Raw genomic sequence first — 18,350 nt, forward strand, 5'->3', positions numbered from 1 at the left:
CAGTGACGACGTGAAATTACAGGCCCTGGACAGGAGTCTCGAACAGTTTCACCAGTTGGCGGCGTTTTGTGGGCACAGGTGCACCGCAACTGCCTTGCCCACCTGGGGAATCGCCGAGTACCCCCTGGCAGCCCCACCATCGAGGATAGTGAGAGCGGAGGAGCTCAAAGATTTGGTTCGGGCAGTGAAAGGTGCCTGCCACAATTTCATGAGCTCCTCATGCACCTCCGGGAAGAATGGGACCGGAGCAGGGCATGGCCGTGAGTGGCACTCCGAGCCCAGGAACCAATCGTCAAGCCACGAGGGTTCAGGGCAGGGTGGAGGGTCCCACTCAAGCCCAACGCTCGCAGCCGCCCAGACAAGCATGGCCGCCAGCTCCACGTCGGCCTCAGACTGGGCGACCACACCCGAAGGTGGGAGCCCAGCCGAGTCCTCGGCGTCAGATTGGACAAGCCTGCTCTCCGATGCTGCGATCGAGAGCTCATCCTCTTTGCAAGCTCCGAATAAGACAACGAACTCGCCCTGAGGGGAGCCGCTGGTCTCATCCTAGAACTTGACCTGGACAAAGGAGCGTACTGGGGAATGGGAGGTCTTTTAAGAAGGAAAGCCGTGACCGCAACGATGCCATGGTGACGCTCTCGCAGTGAGAGCATGAGCCATCCACGAACACTGTCTCAGCGTGTCTGAGCCCAGACACGCGAGGCAGCGATCGTGACTGTCAGAGGCGGGGAGGTAACGACCGCAACCAGGAAATATACACAGATGGAAAGACATTTTTAAAAAGACGCTTTCCATCAGTGACACTCTTTTAGAGAAAATATACTCTTTTATTTGCAAGAATATATACTCTTTTAGGCTGTCGAAGCACCCAGGGGCCCTCAATCGGTGCACGAGGGGGAGAAACAGCTGAAATGCGCCGCAAATCCAACAGCATGCAGAGGTGAATGGACCAGCAGAGGAATTCAGCTCGCTGAAACACAACCTCTCGGCTCCAAAGAAAAAATCTGAATGAGTGGTTGCGAGCCAGCTCTTTTATACCCGTATGTCCGGGGGAGTGGCATGCAAATTCCACTCGCCAATTCCCATTGGTGTTTGGGGCTCCCAAGGGTGACCCCTAGTGTCACTACATCGACACAACATCGAGTGAGTGACAGATAGGGAACCAGTCTTTAAGCATCCCGTGCTCATCTACGTTCCAGATGAGAAGCAAAGTTAGCGCTTATAAAACAGCAAAAGCAAGATGAATTTGAATATCATATAATTTGCTTTCCAATGCAGGAAAAACCCTGTCATAGAGTGCTGGACTGTGGACTCTGATGTACGCGGTCGAGACCAGTCAAGCACGTAAGCTGACATGTGAGATGAGAATGTCACAGAAGCTACACAAAATGTTTTTGTTTCAGAAAATGTGTTTTTCATTTCACATTTTGTTTTTGGACACTATCTGTGAGGTTTAGGTGTTGGTTTAGGGTAAGTATGTCTGTTTTGTTTACCTCTCATTTGAATTTAGATCGCAATTGGTAAGGTTTAGGTTAAAGTTTTAGGTTAGGGAGGCACATTTTATTTTTTACAACTTCCATCTAATTTTCACTTCAAAAACCTCATCTGATTACGACACCATTTCACTCGCTTTTGGTGCCAGTTCGCACTGGACATTTCAGCGGGAAACTGCAGCCAAACGTGTAATAAGGCATGTAATTTCGTTTTGCAAAAATGTTGCCAAGTATAAGCCATATGGAAAATGGCTAGATGAAAAGCCATTTTCAAAATGCATATATCCTGACCCAAGGAGTTTATGTGCAATTTGTATTCTGCACCCACCAATAAATGAAAAATAACACCAGAGGCTGAGGCAAATATGCGCTTAGTGGCCACTGAACTGTACTTAATCCACATGTAAACAGCCCCAGTCAGTGGGAACCACTAACATTTACATGTTCAGCATTCAGCAACCATACAAGCTTTTATACGCCAGATAAATTAGCATTTCATTCTGAAAGGTCATTGATCTTTTCACTTTCTGTGTTGTTTTCACTTATACAGAAAGACAAATATCAACCTGTCTATGAGATGTCTTAGACTCCGCCCACACACACACACATTTTCAATTTAAGCTTGGAAAATACAAATTAGTTAGTGCTCAACTCAGAAGAGAAGCTATTTGCACAGGGCCATGTAGAAAAGTGTCCATTAAAATTAGACTTGATGGATGATCAATGATGCATGAAATTGTGGTTAGTCCAGTCCCTGAAAGCTGTAGATACAGTTTGTAGAAGGTTCTGATTAATAATTCCAAAACTATCAAAGTTCAATAACAAGAGAAGTTATTCTAATTTATGCACATTAGTACAGAGTGCCACAGTGCATTGTGGCATACTGCATATTTTAAGAGATGAAATTTCATAACAAATACAAGATTCCCAAGACTATTTAAGAGCATGTTAGCACAACAGACCAACAGAGGGTTCCTACGCCTATATAATGAATGTGAAGTCCTGTATTGCTTAACTAGCAGCACTAGGAAACTATACTTTGAACCTTCTAAACCCCAGGGATCAGCACTATTCTTCACATATCTAGCAAAGACGTTCTGCCTAATGTCCAATTAAGAGAAAACAAGACACCTTGCACTTCCTTCAGCAAAATCTATGTCTTAGTTTGTATGTTCTATAGCAATAAGTGTAAAAATGATAAGCTATTCACATCTAAAGAACAGAGATGTCTCAAAATATCCATGGCTACTACAACAGAAGTAAATGCATCTGAAAATTCAGACTTTTAAGCATTTAATGTGGATGTATGTTAACTGACAGTGTAAAATAGAGATGTGAGAAATTTTTTCGGCAGGTGGAGAAACGCTGACCTGGCGTAACCCACTTCTCACTGATTTATGGTTGTGGCTTGCCCTACAGACAGCACTTTGCCCTGGGTGTCATCAATCTCTTCAGATCTCCAAGAACAGCCATCCGCTGTACCCAGATCCACCATCAGACCACCACATACACAAAATCCCTCAACTCAAATCTAAACTCATCCCTAAGAGTGAGTAAAGCTCAAGTGTCCCAATAATGATGTGCCAAAAAAAGATTTATTCGATGAGTGTTATACTATGTATACGCATCTAAATCCAGCTATTACTATGTACATGAATTGGTATGCTCATGCCCTCACTTTTTATATGTAAGGATTGTCATTCAGCTCATGTTTGAACACAGATTCCAAAACTGCAATTAAAGTCAACATGAATCTGCATTCTCAACCCATTTTCTCACTCATCATGACATCTCGACGATTCCCGTTTAATCCAGTGAGTGGCATCCAGTTATCTCTGAAATAAAAAAGACTTTTTTCATAATTTAAATGTTGTGAATGGCACATTTTGGCAAATATAGTAGGTCATGAGGGTATTCTATGCATATAAAATATCCATACTGTTCTGTGTACAAACTACATGTAAATACTGCAGCAATAACAAGAGTAGTATGGTAAAAGTAAATTCCAAAACAGTCATGGTGACATCACCCAAAAAGATAAATTGTTTAAGAGGTAGAGCACCAACAGGTTGAATTTTGATTTCATGTTGACTTGACATGTTGACTAGGCTAACAATACAGAGAGAGTGCAGGGGGGGAAAAAAGAAGTGAGAGAGGTGGGACAACCCAACTGTGAAAACACGAATGAAACTCGCAAGACCATCACGGATAACAAGTGAAAGAGAAGTGTTTCCAATTAGTGTGGTTTGTGTATCTATGAGACCTAGTGAGAAAGAGAGAGAGAGACAGGTAGAGAGGGTAAATACTGATAAAAATACTGAACAATGTCTTCATGGAAATAAAAAATGCAAAAAGGTTTGTGACAGGTTAAGTTGTAGGGGATAAAAATATCATTAGCTCAGTATATAAAAAAAAGAAGTCAATGGAAAGTCCTCACCATGACAGAAAACAAAGTAGTATGTGTGTGTGTGTGTGGCTCTGAACCTGCTTAAATGATCTCCATGACTTACGCAGGAGCAGATAATTGGCTCACAAAAAAGTGCAGCAAACATTCATCATAATGGCAATCGCCAGCTGAAGCTTGCCGACAATCTTTCTCACTCTCTCTCTTTCGCACTCTCTAATCTGAGCTCTTTCTGTCTCTTTGACATGTCTGTAAACCCTGCTCTTCATTGACTTTCCTCTTATACCACCTGCTGTGATCTTAAAGGTACAGTGCTCATCTATCCCCTGTGGATCTTAGAATTAAACCTGACAGGGGCTCTGAACACAAAGAATTATACCTCAAGACACTAGAGCATAATTGGTATCAAAAATTCACAGGATCCACTCTTAAGCCCTGCCAAATACAAATGTGTGTCTAGAAGATTGGACATGGTGGAACAAAGGCCAGTTAGATGGAACTTAACCCAATTAACCTGTACAGTGCTTCTTTCCTGTATAGTATTTATTTTCTGTACAGTGTTTATTTCCTGTAATTCAGCATTCACGGCAAGCAGAATTTTCTTGAATCCTTACATTCAAGAGGTTTGTCCCATTTTGCGTACTTAAGGCATTTTTATTTATAAGTAGTGCGATTACACTCAAAAATGCAACGAGATATACCGTAATAAGTGTACTTCTGTGGAGAACACAGCACCTTATGAATCTGAGTTGAATGCTTTACAATCTTGTGGATTCCTTGAAATATGTAAAGACATTTTTAAAGCAGGTGGCAACACCAAACGAGAGGATGTTCATTTAAAACTTTATTTCCCTCGACTGAATAATGTGAATGGTTCCATGTAGTAATAAATGTTTTGTTTGTTAATCCCTTAACATCCGGCCTCTTTTTGTGCATGAGCTTGAAAAATACATACCCAAAGTAAAATTCTTTCAGTTCTTGAACCCTTTGGTCTACAAACACATACTTGGGCTCGTTTGAAAGTAGACACTTAGAAATGTGTTATTCAAGAGTAAAACTGTATCACTGTAGTATAAAAAAATTTGTTAGAGCTATTCAGATATTTTGAATAGTGACCACAAATATTATTTATAATTTTTTTTAAATATGCAAGACTATGCGCAGTGCCACAAAAACACAACTGATACAAGGCCAGACATGTCTGGTGAAGGTCTGACACAATTTTGAAGTTGATATGACCAAAACTCTTTGTTCCATAATGATTTATTTATTATTTATTACTTCCAAAAAAAAAAAAAAAAGGCCACTTGGAAGCGCCAATTTGTTTATATTTCAATGTAAAAAATACCACACAAACCAAAATATACATGAAGATATCAGTTTTTTTTATTATTATTATTATTAGGGAATATATTATAATGCATTACATATATATTTCTGAATTTTATAAACAATGTGAAAAAGAACATTACAATTTGAAATATTGCAATGGAATTGATGCTTCTGTTCATTTTTCCCCATACAAATGTAAATTGAGCTTTTGCTCTGCCGTTCTTCTGCCGAACTTTAGCAACAGCCTCAAGCCGGGGAGCCTCGCTCTCCCCGGCTTCAATCACCGTCAGTGAAGCCTGGAGCACACCTGCTCCCAATGCAAATTGAATGAAAAGCAGTGGGAAAAAATGACTAAGTCAACGCATTGGGAGCGCAAGTGCTCCGGGGTCTAACTCACGGTGAGCGAAGCCGGGGAGGGTGGCTCATCTCGGCTTGAATGACATGCAAGAGCCCCCTGGATGTGCAGTTGAACAGGGGGTTTAATGAAATATGCAGTCAGGAGGAGCGGTTCCTCCAGTCCCTCGGTGATGGTGACTGAAGCCGAGGAGGGTGGCGCCTTTCTGCTTGAGGCAGAGGCTAAAGGCCCTGGGTGAACATCAAAGAAAAATCAGTTAAAATATGATGGTGACTGAAGCCGTGGAGGGTGGATCAGATCGCAGGTCCAAAAGCCGAGTTCTTTGTCAACAGCACAGCAGAAACACGCTATAACTTCACACTGTGCATAAAAGCGTAAACACAATCAAACACAGTCTGCGGTTTTCCACTCCGAACTTTCGCGAATCGGCATCAGGGATATATACAACCCTCATATCGTTGTTTTCATCTTTTCATTAGCTACACGACCCATCAGTCAAAAATGATCTAGCTTTTCATTGGCCGGCTTTATCCAGAGACAAACATGGATGATGCAAATCTTTACATCACTCATGTCGACTACCCTGATTGGCTATTTTGAGAGACTACCTAATCACAACTGCACAGAAAATTTTGAGAATTTTGAAAATTTTCACGTTTGGAAATTTGGGAATATTTTCATGTTTGGGTGTTTTGCTACTGAAACACTACACAGAGTGCAAGATTTCACAGAGAATGGACATTAATGATAACGTGTTGAATATGTAAAACCTGAACAAAGACATACTGATCAATATTTCTTCATATTTGAACATTTTTGGACTAAAATCTCGAATGGATTTTATTTATTGTACTCTTGCAAATGAAAAGCATACCGAAGTTTGGAGGATTGTGTTCATCTGTGTTTGGCTGGAAGACAATAAAGGTCAGAACTTCCGGTTTCATTTTCCATGTTTTGATTTTCACTCGATTAGTTACAATTTCAGTTTAAACATGCATTAAATATAAATTAAATGTAAATAAATATGCAAGTGGGTCATTTTTGGACCACCTGTCGTTAAGACATTAAGGTGATACAACATTTCGAAAATTCATTTAATAGATGGCCGAGTACAAAGAGTATAGCGTGCATAGTGTATGGTACATCATTTGAGACACAACTCCTGTTTGGATATCTTGAAGAAGAAACATGGATCTTCGACATTTCAGGTAATGCACATCATGCCTCTCATGTGTTGTGCCACCAGCGCAAATGGTGATGCGTTTATTTCCAATGAGGTGCCTCTCGAGTGCTTGGGATCTAAACAGTTGGTGCTGGAGTGTTGGCTTTTCAATAAATAACCATTTCCGATATCCCTCCCACCACAACAAACACACAGTTTTACCTTTGTTCTTTCTTGCACTTCGATTGATGCATATTTCATTGAGAACTTTTGTGTGCTTCCTTTGAGTTGGGAAGACTGCTCTGAGCTGACAGGCTGCCTTTTACCAGACATTACAATCTCCACTGTCCTCATCGCTCAGAACATTGCTCTGTTCCAGATCCCTGCACATTAACTTGTTTTAGTTAAGGTAATGAAATAACAATTAAATAGTAATAGAATGTCTCTGTGTGACAAATGTGATACTAGCTTTTTACATTATATCGCCCTAAATAGTATGTCTACTGATTTAGCTTATTAGCACACTGACAATCTGAGGATATTTTACCTAAAAGCACACATCAGTATCTAGAAGGGTTTGAAAAGAGAGAGCTCTTCTGAGCATGCTCCCCATATTTCTTTCATGTGAGTGCCAATACCCAAACGCCCTAAAGGCTGTCAAGAGTAATGCATGGAATTAATGTGTTCTGTATTGGGCTAGCTTTTGTAGTCTGAATTCATATTTAGAGTTCTTGTAAACAAAAGCCTCTAACATGAAGTGTGTTGCGTTGAAAGCAATATCATCCTGAAACTGGAATTACATAAACATACATAAGTATGCAATGATAATAAGTAATGGGATTGTTAAGAAACATTATTCACTGAGTAATTATTTTTGCAATTCCTTTTGGTGATGCTAGTGCTGATACAATTACACACTTTACCTATAAGAAGAACTTTTAAGTGTTAAGGCCCCTGCACCCTTCCTATGAAATCGAAGAACGAATGTGTGTGACATAATTCAGAAGAAAATCTGGCTGAAATGAAGGTGTTTTTGCATTCATTTTGGTGGTCTGTAACAGCTTGCCAGGGCACCTTATTACTGCAATTTTATCCATGTCATCGGTAGGTGTGACATGGAGTTCCACCTACTTTGAGGCCGACAACTAATTTCTGTTCAGTCAGTTAAGATCAGTCAACATGAACACACCAGTGTCCAGAGTTATTAGCGAGCTGTTGCAAACATACCTACATCTGTATAATCGTTCCCATAGAGATAATTTCCAAGACCATGTCATGCAATTTTTTTTGTTTTGTTTAATTAAATCTACAAAAGGAATCAAATCTACTCAAATACTCTTAAGTACCCATTCACTCTTCTGTTTAATATGCTGCTTCACTCATGTGCCGTCCTCAGCAAAAGCCATTTCCACTTCTGCCCAAAGTAAGATATGCCTACAGTCATACTTTTGTCTGTATCCTGCCCATTAGCAGTTTCTGCCAATCTTTGCAGTTGTATCAGTGTCATCATAAATTACAATAACAGAGTGTAAGCCTGTTAGCGCATTAGCACCATGAATTCAGAAAGTAAACTAGACAAATTATGGATTTTCTACAGCATATATATTAAAATCATCATCAAGTAGTTAAAACAGCTGCTTTTACAGATCTTGTTTGAGTTCGACTCATAGAATGAGGCGTGAAGTCATTGATAACACATTTTAATGTCACATTAGTTGATGTTTTGCATGTAGATTTGAGCACCCTCATTTTTATGAGGGTATTTACATTTGGTCACTTCATGCGTTTTTACTGATCGTATTGCTATCCTATTGAATGAGCACATTCCATTTACACTTTGACAAATCAATGTCTCTGCCAAACGGATATAAATCCTATCTTCAATTCCCCCGCAATGCGAAAAGTTCACTTCTGTTATTCTGCTAATTCCGGGCAGTGAATTTAAAAGATTTTATTTATGATTAGATTTCAAGAGACTTTGCTCAGTGTGTGTGTGTGTATCTGTGTGTGTGCACGCACAATGTATTTTTCCCCTCTGGACTTGTCGTCAGTAAGATGCATCATGCACGTGAGCTGTGCTCATTGTCAGTGTTTAGTTTCAGTTTCTTCAGCGATCTGGATCAAATAAATGAATTTAAAAAAGTTCTGTCTCTTCTACAATGTACGTCTGTTTCTTAATTTGTTATTATGTATTGCGCCACACAAGCCCTATACAAATACTCGGTAACAGCTGTTATATTTCATGTTTTCCCTATGCTGACGTAGCGCTGTTTGGGCGAAGTAAAGTTTACATATGTGGCTTGAACAGCCAGATGCAGTTACACTTTACAGTTTCGTCTGGAATGTGTCTTAAACTACCTCTGAAAGTTGTTTGAGTGATCAGATTTATATCAGTCTCGATTCAGTCTTGGAGAGCATTTACACTTGGTCTTTTCATGAATGGATAGCAATCCAATCAACAAAAAAGCATGAAGTGACCAAGTGTAAATACCCGCTAAAAGTTTCACTAACCGCCTCCCACAGTGGTGTGGCTGTGTCAGAATGTTCGTAAACAGTATTCTGTTGCTCAGCAGTTTCAAACGTATTTTTGGCTCTGCGTGAAGAACAAAGAAGTTTTTTTCTTTGAGTGTGCTGTGGCCTTTAGTCTTACTTTCTTGTGAAATGGCATTTATTTTTTCTTTTTCATTGTCAATTTTTGTGTCATAATGTGTGATAAAATTAACCACAAAATTAAATAACTTTTGTCATTACATTAAAAACTGGGTTTGCTGCTAGGATTTGGGTTGACTTCAAGATTCAGGAAGTGAGCATTTTATCAAGATATCTTTAATATATGTTCATAGAACAAAATAAACTAGAAAACATCAAGTCAACTCCACCATCATCATTAGATTAAAGAAAAATGCTGATATTGTTATGAAGCAGATATATGTGTGTGTGTGTGTGTGTGTCACTTAATGGCTGCATGCAAAGTTTATGTACTGTATATAACAAGTTAACTGAGCCAACCGAGGCTTGTTTTGTGATATTGTGCAGCCATTGCAAAACAAGCCAATCACAGAGGGGTGTCATGTCCTGTCATTCAAATGAGCAGCAGAAAATAAGTCACACTGATGAGTCAGATACAATGAGTCACTTAAAGCAGGACACTACAGTCTTTGACCAAAACAACTGCCAGTCATTTTCCTCAACAGCACATACTACAAATCTTTTAAATGAAAAGGCTACTGGAAAAAAAAACAGTGAACATTTCTACAGTATTATAAATAAAACACATCTGGCCAAATTTCTGAAGCATTAAAGAGATGGTTTACCCAAAAATGGAAATTCTGTCATAGTCTACTCACCCTCATGTTGTTTCAAACACGTATGACTTACTTTCTTCCCAAGAACTTAAAAGATGTTAGACAGAATGCTCCCTCAGTCACCCTTTACTTTCATTGAATGAGAGAAAAATGCAATAAAAGTTAACGGTGACTAAGTTTAATATTCTGTCTAACTTAGTGTTCAACAGAAAAAAAGAAGGCTATATGGGTTTGGAAAAACATGAGGGTGAGTGAATAATGACAAAATTAAAAAAAAGAGGGTGAATTATTCCTTAAAGCCTTACTTAACGCTATTAGAACTGATTACCTTTGTCATTAGACATGGCCTCTCAGAAACCAGGTTAAAATTCTACTGCCCACCTAAATTCTAGTTTTTGGGCAAGTGATAGAATGTATGGCTTCTAATCAAACTCATATGATCTAATTTTATCTAATCAAGGGCCCTTAATGTGCAAAACAATTAATTCCCTCACGCTAATAAAATACACATAATCATTACTTAATTATTGCCCCTCATGTTGGCATTCAGCTCTGAAAACAAGATAAACAAAATAATTATGGCCTTAATTATTATTATCCATGCTCACGAAGCAAGAACATTGTGTAACATCACATTGAACAGCATTTTCAGACCAGCCCAATGAGCTTAAGAGCTGCACTGGTGTAGGGGCCTGGGTAGCTCAGTGGTAAAAGATGCTGGCTACCACCCCTGGAGTTCGCTAGTTCGAATCCCAGGGTGTGCTGAGTGACTCCAGCCAGGTCCCCTAAGCAACCAAATTGGCCCGGTTGCTAGGGAGGGTAGAGTCAAATGGGGTAACCTCCTCATGGTCTCTATAATGTGGTTCGTTCTCGGTGGGGCGTGAGTTGAGTGTGGATGGTGTGAAGCCTCCACATGCGCTATGTCTCCGTGGCAACGCACTCAACAAGCTACATGATAAGATGCACGGGTTGGCGGTCTCAGATGCGGAGGCAGCTGGGATTCATCCTACGCCACCCGGATTGAGGCGAATCACTACGCGACCACATGGACTTAAAAAAACACATTGGGAATTGGGCATTCCAAATTGGTAAAAAAAATTAAATAAATACTGGTGTAGATATTATAACTACTACTGTACTGCTTTAGTTCAAATCAAGCATAGATAATCTCACAGAGAGAGGAAATTACTTGGATCAAATATGAACTTTATCTTGAAGCAGAAAAGTGTCATTTCTCAACCACTTGCATCACCAAACAAAAGTGGGAAAATTGTTTTCAAACAGGTTTCCCGCCACTCCACCCATCTGCCATTGGTCATCAAAAACAGATTGTCCTGCCTTAAATTCAAGCCATTGGTTGAGCCAATGTTGCTGTGTTGGGCTGGTTGGGATGCTCAAACAAACAGAGTAATGTTGTAATAGTGCCACAAAGCCACCATATTTAACCTACAATCTAATACTTACATTGTCCTACAAAGACAAAAACCCAGTATCTACGCCAACACACACACAAAGATTTTGCGTAAAACCTTAACATAAAATGTCCAAAATGGTAATTACGTGTCCATGGTGGAAAAGTGTCCAAAACAAAGGGTGAGTCTAGCCTCCTAGTGGTGAAAAGGGGCTTAGTTAAGGTCGGGGAGTGCCAATGGGCTGGTCCAGAAATAAGGGGTGGGGTCCAGCTGTCGCAAGCGCTCCCCTCCTGGGTCCGGGGTGCAAGGGGCTGCTGCGTCTTTGGTGGCCTGTTCTTCCCTGCGCTGCAGTGCTTCAGGGGAATAGCGGCATGGCTTCCTGACCCAGCGGCTGTGATGCCTGCTCTCTTCCCGTCGACACATCTAACCCGCACCGGGGTTCCCGGGAGTGGGTCCGGCGATGCATCTGATTCTGCCAGAACCTTCACCGCTCTGCTCCTGGACCTGAGAGGATGCCAGTGTGCATGCATGGTAGATAAGGACCGGTATTTACACTTGGTCGCTTCATGCGTTTTTACTGATCGTATTGCTATCCAATTGAATAAGCACATTACATTTACACTTGGCCACATCAATGTGTTTCCGCCAAACGGATATATATCTGATTTTCAACCCCTCCACCCCCCACACCCCCGAATGAAAATAATTTGCTAATGCCTGGCAGCAAATTAAAAAGATGAGATTTATTATTTGATTCCAAGTGACTTTGGCCAGTGCGCATGTGTGTCTTTGTGTGCGTGCTCTGTTTATTTTTCCCCTTGGGGCTTTTCATAGGTAAGATAAGTCCATGCTCGTCAGCTCTGCTAATTGTCAATGTCTAGTTTCAGTTTCTTTTACAACGTGCATCCGAATCTTAATGTGTTATTATTTATTGCACGATGCGAGCCCTATGTAAATACTCGGTAGCAGCTGTTTTGTTTCACATTTTCCCTTTGCTGATGTAGCACTGTTTGGGTGGAGTACATATGTAGCTTGAACAGCCAAATGCATTTACACTTGACCTCCGGAAGTGGTTTAAGTGACTGGATTTATATCTATCTTGAAGGGCATTTACACTTGCATTCATCAAAACCAATGAGCCAAAACCCTGCTTTCTCCCTATGCAAAAACATTTTTATTTACCTATCCAAAGGGTAATTTCATCTTTCACTGGGTGGACAGACACAATTAGTGTCTGCACATGCATCACATCAGTAGAGTTACATCTGAACATGTGCAGCCACCCAGGCAACACCATAAACTTGTTAAATCAAACCCTTAAACAGTAAACAGGAAAACCCAGTTCAGCATCACTACGAAATAACCAGCAATAACCAGCGTTTGTGATCTTTATATGTTACATGGCCATGCACATAGACTTTGTGCTCCATTCACTTTCATTCTATACACACAAATGCAGAAAAGCTGAAAAGCAAGCACATCTAAAGGAAATCAGGGCTGGATATTGATACAGATTTCCCAATTTGATTCCAATTCACAAGCTCTCAATTCGATTTGATTCCAGTTATAATTAGATTTTAATTCAATGTGTTATACTTCAATTATAATGTCTATTTTGCTTCCATATGAAAGAAACTCTCTCTCAGCAAATGCTGTTAATAATACAAGGGGCTTTCTAACTTGTTACATTAGGAAAATGTTCATTTAAAAAATATATTATCAGTTTTTCATCATTTAGTAATAATTCAGCTTTTTAAAAATATACAAATTCCATGTATTTCATCAATAAATATGACTTCTTGAAATTGCATTATATTTCATATATATTTTGTTAAATGTTAATTGTTTGCATGCATAATTTGTACAATTTATAAGTATTTACTTATGTAAAACAAGCACTATAACAGCGGCAGTTCAGCAAGCGTCGCACACAAATATAAGCATAAGCGTAGTTCTAGCAGGAAGATCTCTGGATTCATTCTGTCAGGTATCTCATCCAATCACTATACAGCCTTCACTTTATAAGCATGCCAGCTGCCTCTAATTGTTCGCATACTTCCGTGATTTCACCCCCCCATCCTACCCCATCTCCACCAGTTTAGGTCCCGTCCTGAGTGGGGGTAAGCTCTGCTCCCCTGCCATCATCGCCTCCAGCAGGATCGGATGGTTCCAGCCGCATCAGAGCGCTAAACCATAGGATGGGGCTTATGCCAAATGATCAAAGTTTTTTAAAAAAAAAATTTATTAATTCCAATAATCTCAAATCTTTCTGATAGAAATGGGGGGTTTTTAAGCACACATTGAGTCGTCGAATTGATTCTTTACTGCATCCATGCTATGTGTGATTATAATTAAATGTTTATTTCTTGTTGTTTCTTTTTATCAACAACTGACAGTAAAGAACAAAAGGTTATTAAAAGAGAGATTATTCAGTGACAAATGGATTGAATGGATCTCATCTTTGGACACACATTACATGGAATGGTACAATCCAAATTTTTCTCTCAACACGCAGTGAAAAGTTCTCAGTGCTGAACCTCTTCACCAATATACTACTCTAATACTGGTGATAGAAATACGAACATTTACCAGCCAGTGGCAAAACACAAACACTTTTAATAGCATAATGCAAAATTTTGTCCTATATGCAAGTGATTTACATGCATTGTAAAGGGTTGTGCATAGGGTACAAGATAAATCTTAGGATTTTAAGTATCGATCTCAGGATCGTTCAAATGAAGATTAATTGGAAAATGTATGTTTTTACCCAGCCCTAATTTCTTCTGCTTCTAGACTCTGACCTGTGAATTTGTATAGGCCTAACGAATAGAGAAACTAAACGTCACAGATTGACCTCTTGGCTCAATACAGAAAAATACAAAAGTTCAAAGCTGCATGATTTCCAGTAGTGCAGGAAAGTGGAATAGACCTATATTTTAAAATTTAGATTTTTTTTATTTTCTTATTCAACTTTATTATTGATTGAAAACAGAACCTCTTGAGTGTGACAACATATCCTGCTTCAGGGTCTGAAGTAATTTTGTATGTTTAAAGCATAGCGTGACTGCACCTTTAGTCACAGAATAACAGTTGCTCAGGGTGAGTGTTCTTAGCACTCAAATGGCCAATCAGAGGTCAGCACTAGAACAGTGGTGAAAACTGTGCGGCTACACGCGAGAGTGGGGTGAGCTAATGTTGACATACCTTCTCCACCTGCTACACTTATTCACTGGCACCTTAATCCTCTGCTGCAGTCAGTGCCTGACATTCTCATGTCAGAGTACATCTATAGTGGATTAAAATAAGACAGCTAATTACCATTTACCTCAGCAGGAACATGGCTGGATGTTGGGATTCTAGCTTTCATAATGCGTGTAATTGTCTGGTGAATAATGCCGACCCAAGCTCCTTATATCAGACTCAGCTCACTCACTCATGAAAAGACACTCATGAGTTGATAAGCGGGACAGTGCAGCTTAAGCCTTTCAAGAAACACTAATGCTAAGTGCAGGTGCTGGTTCCCCTTATTGTTTGAAAAGCGGATAATTAAAACTACCTCAAGAGTCCTACCAGTACAATTAAATTGGTAAACATATGGTAAACAATTTTTTAAAGGTGAACTGTGTATTTCTGCGCCACTAGCAGTGCTAAACGGAATTGTAAAAATAATGTTTTCAAACAGTTTTCACTAATACTCCCCCATCTTCCATTGACTGGACAAACAGTTAGCCCCACCATAAACTTAAGTCATTGGTTGAGCCAATGTGGCTATGTCAGCAGGGTGGATGCTCACAAAAACAGAGCACTTTTTTTGAAAGTACCACTTGTTTCCACTTTTTGTGAGAATCAACCTGTGAATGGCTAACAAGTAATCATCTACTGTATATCCACATTAAGAAGAGATAAGAAAAAGTATTTTAATATCTAAAAAAATGACATACATCACCTTTAAATAGGGTAAATTCTGTGTTTTTAACTGTTCCTTAGAAAAAAAAAAACAAACAAAAAAAAACAGTATAGTATATAAGAGCATCCTCTAACATTAAAGGTTTAAAACCAAAAGTAAAAAATGAAATATACAGTATGTGGTCCATTTTCCCTCAAAAGTCTGTGGATGTTACAGTGCCAAAAATAACAAACAAGTTGCAGCTATACCCTTTCAGCAATTCATATTCACTCTAGCAATCATTCCCCAATACTGTCATTCTCTGAAATTGACTTCTAAATTTTACCCATCTTGAGAAATGAAATTCTAAAAGAGTGGGTACAGAGCATCCCTATGCACTACTAATCAAGGCTGAGTAGATTTGATAGTCATCAGTGAATTCTTGACAAAAGTGAGCTCTATCTCTGTCTAAAATCAAAGTAAAATATAGGGAGGCATTCATTCCCTTTGTATGCCCTGCTTTTATTTAATCTCAGTCTCTTAGAGACTTTTCCTCTAACAAAAGGGCTTTACTGCATCTAAAATACTATTCTGATTAGAAATGTTCATGCAGAGACATTTCTTCACATTTAACAGTCTAGAGGGGTAGATGCATTAAACATGGGAGCTGGTTCCCAATCTAAAGTGCATGAAGCACTGCTTTATATCTGAATTGGTAACACTGCCCACAGGTTGAAAGTACTGAAAACAAAATAGCAAGACCTCCACAAGAGGACATGTTTCGCAAGCCCCATCTGTTTCATTAATGATATCAATTTATCATAGTGCTGCTGTTCTTAATAAACATTTCATCTTTTTTATGATAAGATAAAAAGGTAAAAATATAACCAATGATTTAGCTTCAAAGTGGCTTCAAAGGTCTTTGATTATCCAGCCAAATGTGGATTATCAAATTTTTATACATTATTTTCTCTGAATCTGAGCATAGTTATGCCAAACCTGTCTGTCACAGGACAGATCACAATCAAAGAGACCCGATTTCACAAAGTTGATAACTCATTTTTGAACAAATGTGTGGTTACTGCATTTTGACTATGCATAGCAGAATAGTTAAAGCTTACACCTCGTACATGAAAAACAATTTAATATAAAAGTATTGAATGTAAATCATTGCTTTGAGAGCTGGATAAATGAAAATGAATGGTATAAAAAAATAAAAAAATAAATAAAAACATCTATAATGGTCTCACTTCTGGTGCTGTAACCAGATATTGAATCGTATAATTTATAGAGAGCCTTCATCGTGATTGTAAACTGCTTATACTCTTTCAAGACTAAAATTACAGTTATTTTAACTTGTCCCTTGATGATTTGCTCAAAGAGGTCTTGGACTTTAACTCACATGAAAGTTACAGTAAGCCTTAAGCCACATATTGGACTGCAAATCATTACCAACCAGATGTTTGTCTTAAATACTTTAAAATATCCATAATTACAGCAAACAGAAGAACACTTGTTCTCTGATTAAGTATCAATGAGAAGAAAAACAATTTTCAAATGTCTAAAACCTTTAATAAGATACAGATTGACTCTATAAATCTGGAGAGATTATAATGTTCCATAGAGTCCATATTCCCAAAATAAGTCTTGCCCCTTATTAAAAGAGCCACACCAAGCTTTCACACATATTCAGCCAATATGACACATATATGTTATATCTGTTCTAAGTTTAAGGAGTTCTAACTGTAGTTACCTTTTATTTCTCTGTAACACTGTACAACAAGGTTGCATCAGTATACATTGGGTTACTTAATTAGTTAACATGAATTAACAATGAACAATACTTTTACAGCAGTTGAAAATCTTGATGCATGTTAATTTCAATATATAGTAAATATTTTAATGAAAAGTTGCATAATGAAGTTGCATGCATTATGAACTAACAATAAACAATTCCATTTTGATAAATTAGCATTAGCCAAGATTAATAAATGCTGTAAAATATTTTTCATTGTTAGTTCAAGATCCCTAATGCATTTACTATTATTACCAAGTACAAACTCACAGTAAAGTGTTTCCTAGTTCCCTTAAAATACCCAGCCCATGTCAAAAACATGCACAGCAAACGAATCTGATAACTCTGAGAATTTTCTGCATCAAACATTCCACAGACCCTTGCACAACGATGGTAAATGTGGTGTATTGTTTGCATGCACAGGTGCGAGTCCGTCTATGTCCTCCTTTAACAAAAGTGTTTACATTTCCGCTAATATAAATACATGTTCTTACCGTCAAACCAAGTGCCGTGATGTCAGGAGCGATTCAGAGTGGCATCTTCAACTTCTCTGCACGTTCACACAAAGTGTACATGTGTGTGTAGACAGCGACAGTGAATGAATGCTGCCCGGAGCAAGCACGAAGACGGTATGATGCCCAAAACAAAGCTGTCTCGATAGGCAGCTCACCGGGGTTTGAGACAGCCTGTATCACGCCGCGATAGTCTGACGTCTCACTGCCTCCCTTTCCAGCCACGTTGTCTGCCCCGTGTTAATTGAAACAAACAACTTGGATCCCGGTGCTCTTTCCTACATTGGTAGAAATGTGGTGCGGGTTAAAATGGTCGAGGCGCAGTCGCTTATCAGCGGTTATTGTGTCCTCGTGCCGACTGTGGATGTGAGCGCAGCCGATGAGATCTGCTCGATCGTGGTACGACCCAAAGTAGCCTAGAGCAGGAGACACCAAATGTGCCAAGCCTACTATAAAGGTAATGCAGTACAGCGAAATACTTGTATGCTGAACACAACAGGCTTTTATCGTCTCCCTTAGTGACATGACAGCATACTTGCTGTTTATATTACTGGTGAGAAGAGTTTACAATTAAAATGACTGGGTTTTGTTAACCTCAGCTTGTTTAAATATGACGTAGTGACAATGCATTTACATTATGGCCAGTGGTGTACAGTGTTGCCAATTCCTATTGGGTGAAAGTCACTAGACGCGT

General features: G+C 39.1%; 1 protein-coding gene across 2 annotated transcripts in view; it reads right to left on the bottom strand.

Annotated features, from left to right (window-relative positions):
• Positions 1–17,984, bottom strand: part of mgat4c (mgat4 family member C) — a 158,708-nt gene extending 140,724 nt beyond the window's left edge. For both annotated transcript variants that reach the window (XM_051657243.1, XM_051657241.1), the window contains exon 1: positions 17,639–17,984. The gene's annotated coding sequence lies outside the window, so the exon portion shown is untranslated. The remainder of the gene's footprint in view (positions 1–17,638) is intronic.
• Between the last annotated feature and the right edge of the window lie 366 nt (positions 17,985–18,350).

This window comes from Myxocyprinus asiaticus, chromosome 26 (genome assembly GCF_019703515.2).
Source record: "Myxocyprinus asiaticus isolate MX2 ecotype Aquarium Trade chromosome 26, UBuf_Myxa_2, whole genome shotgun sequence".
Taxonomy (NCBI): Eukaryota; Metazoa; Chordata; class Actinopteri; order Cypriniformes; family Catostomidae; genus Myxocyprinus; species Myxocyprinus asiaticus.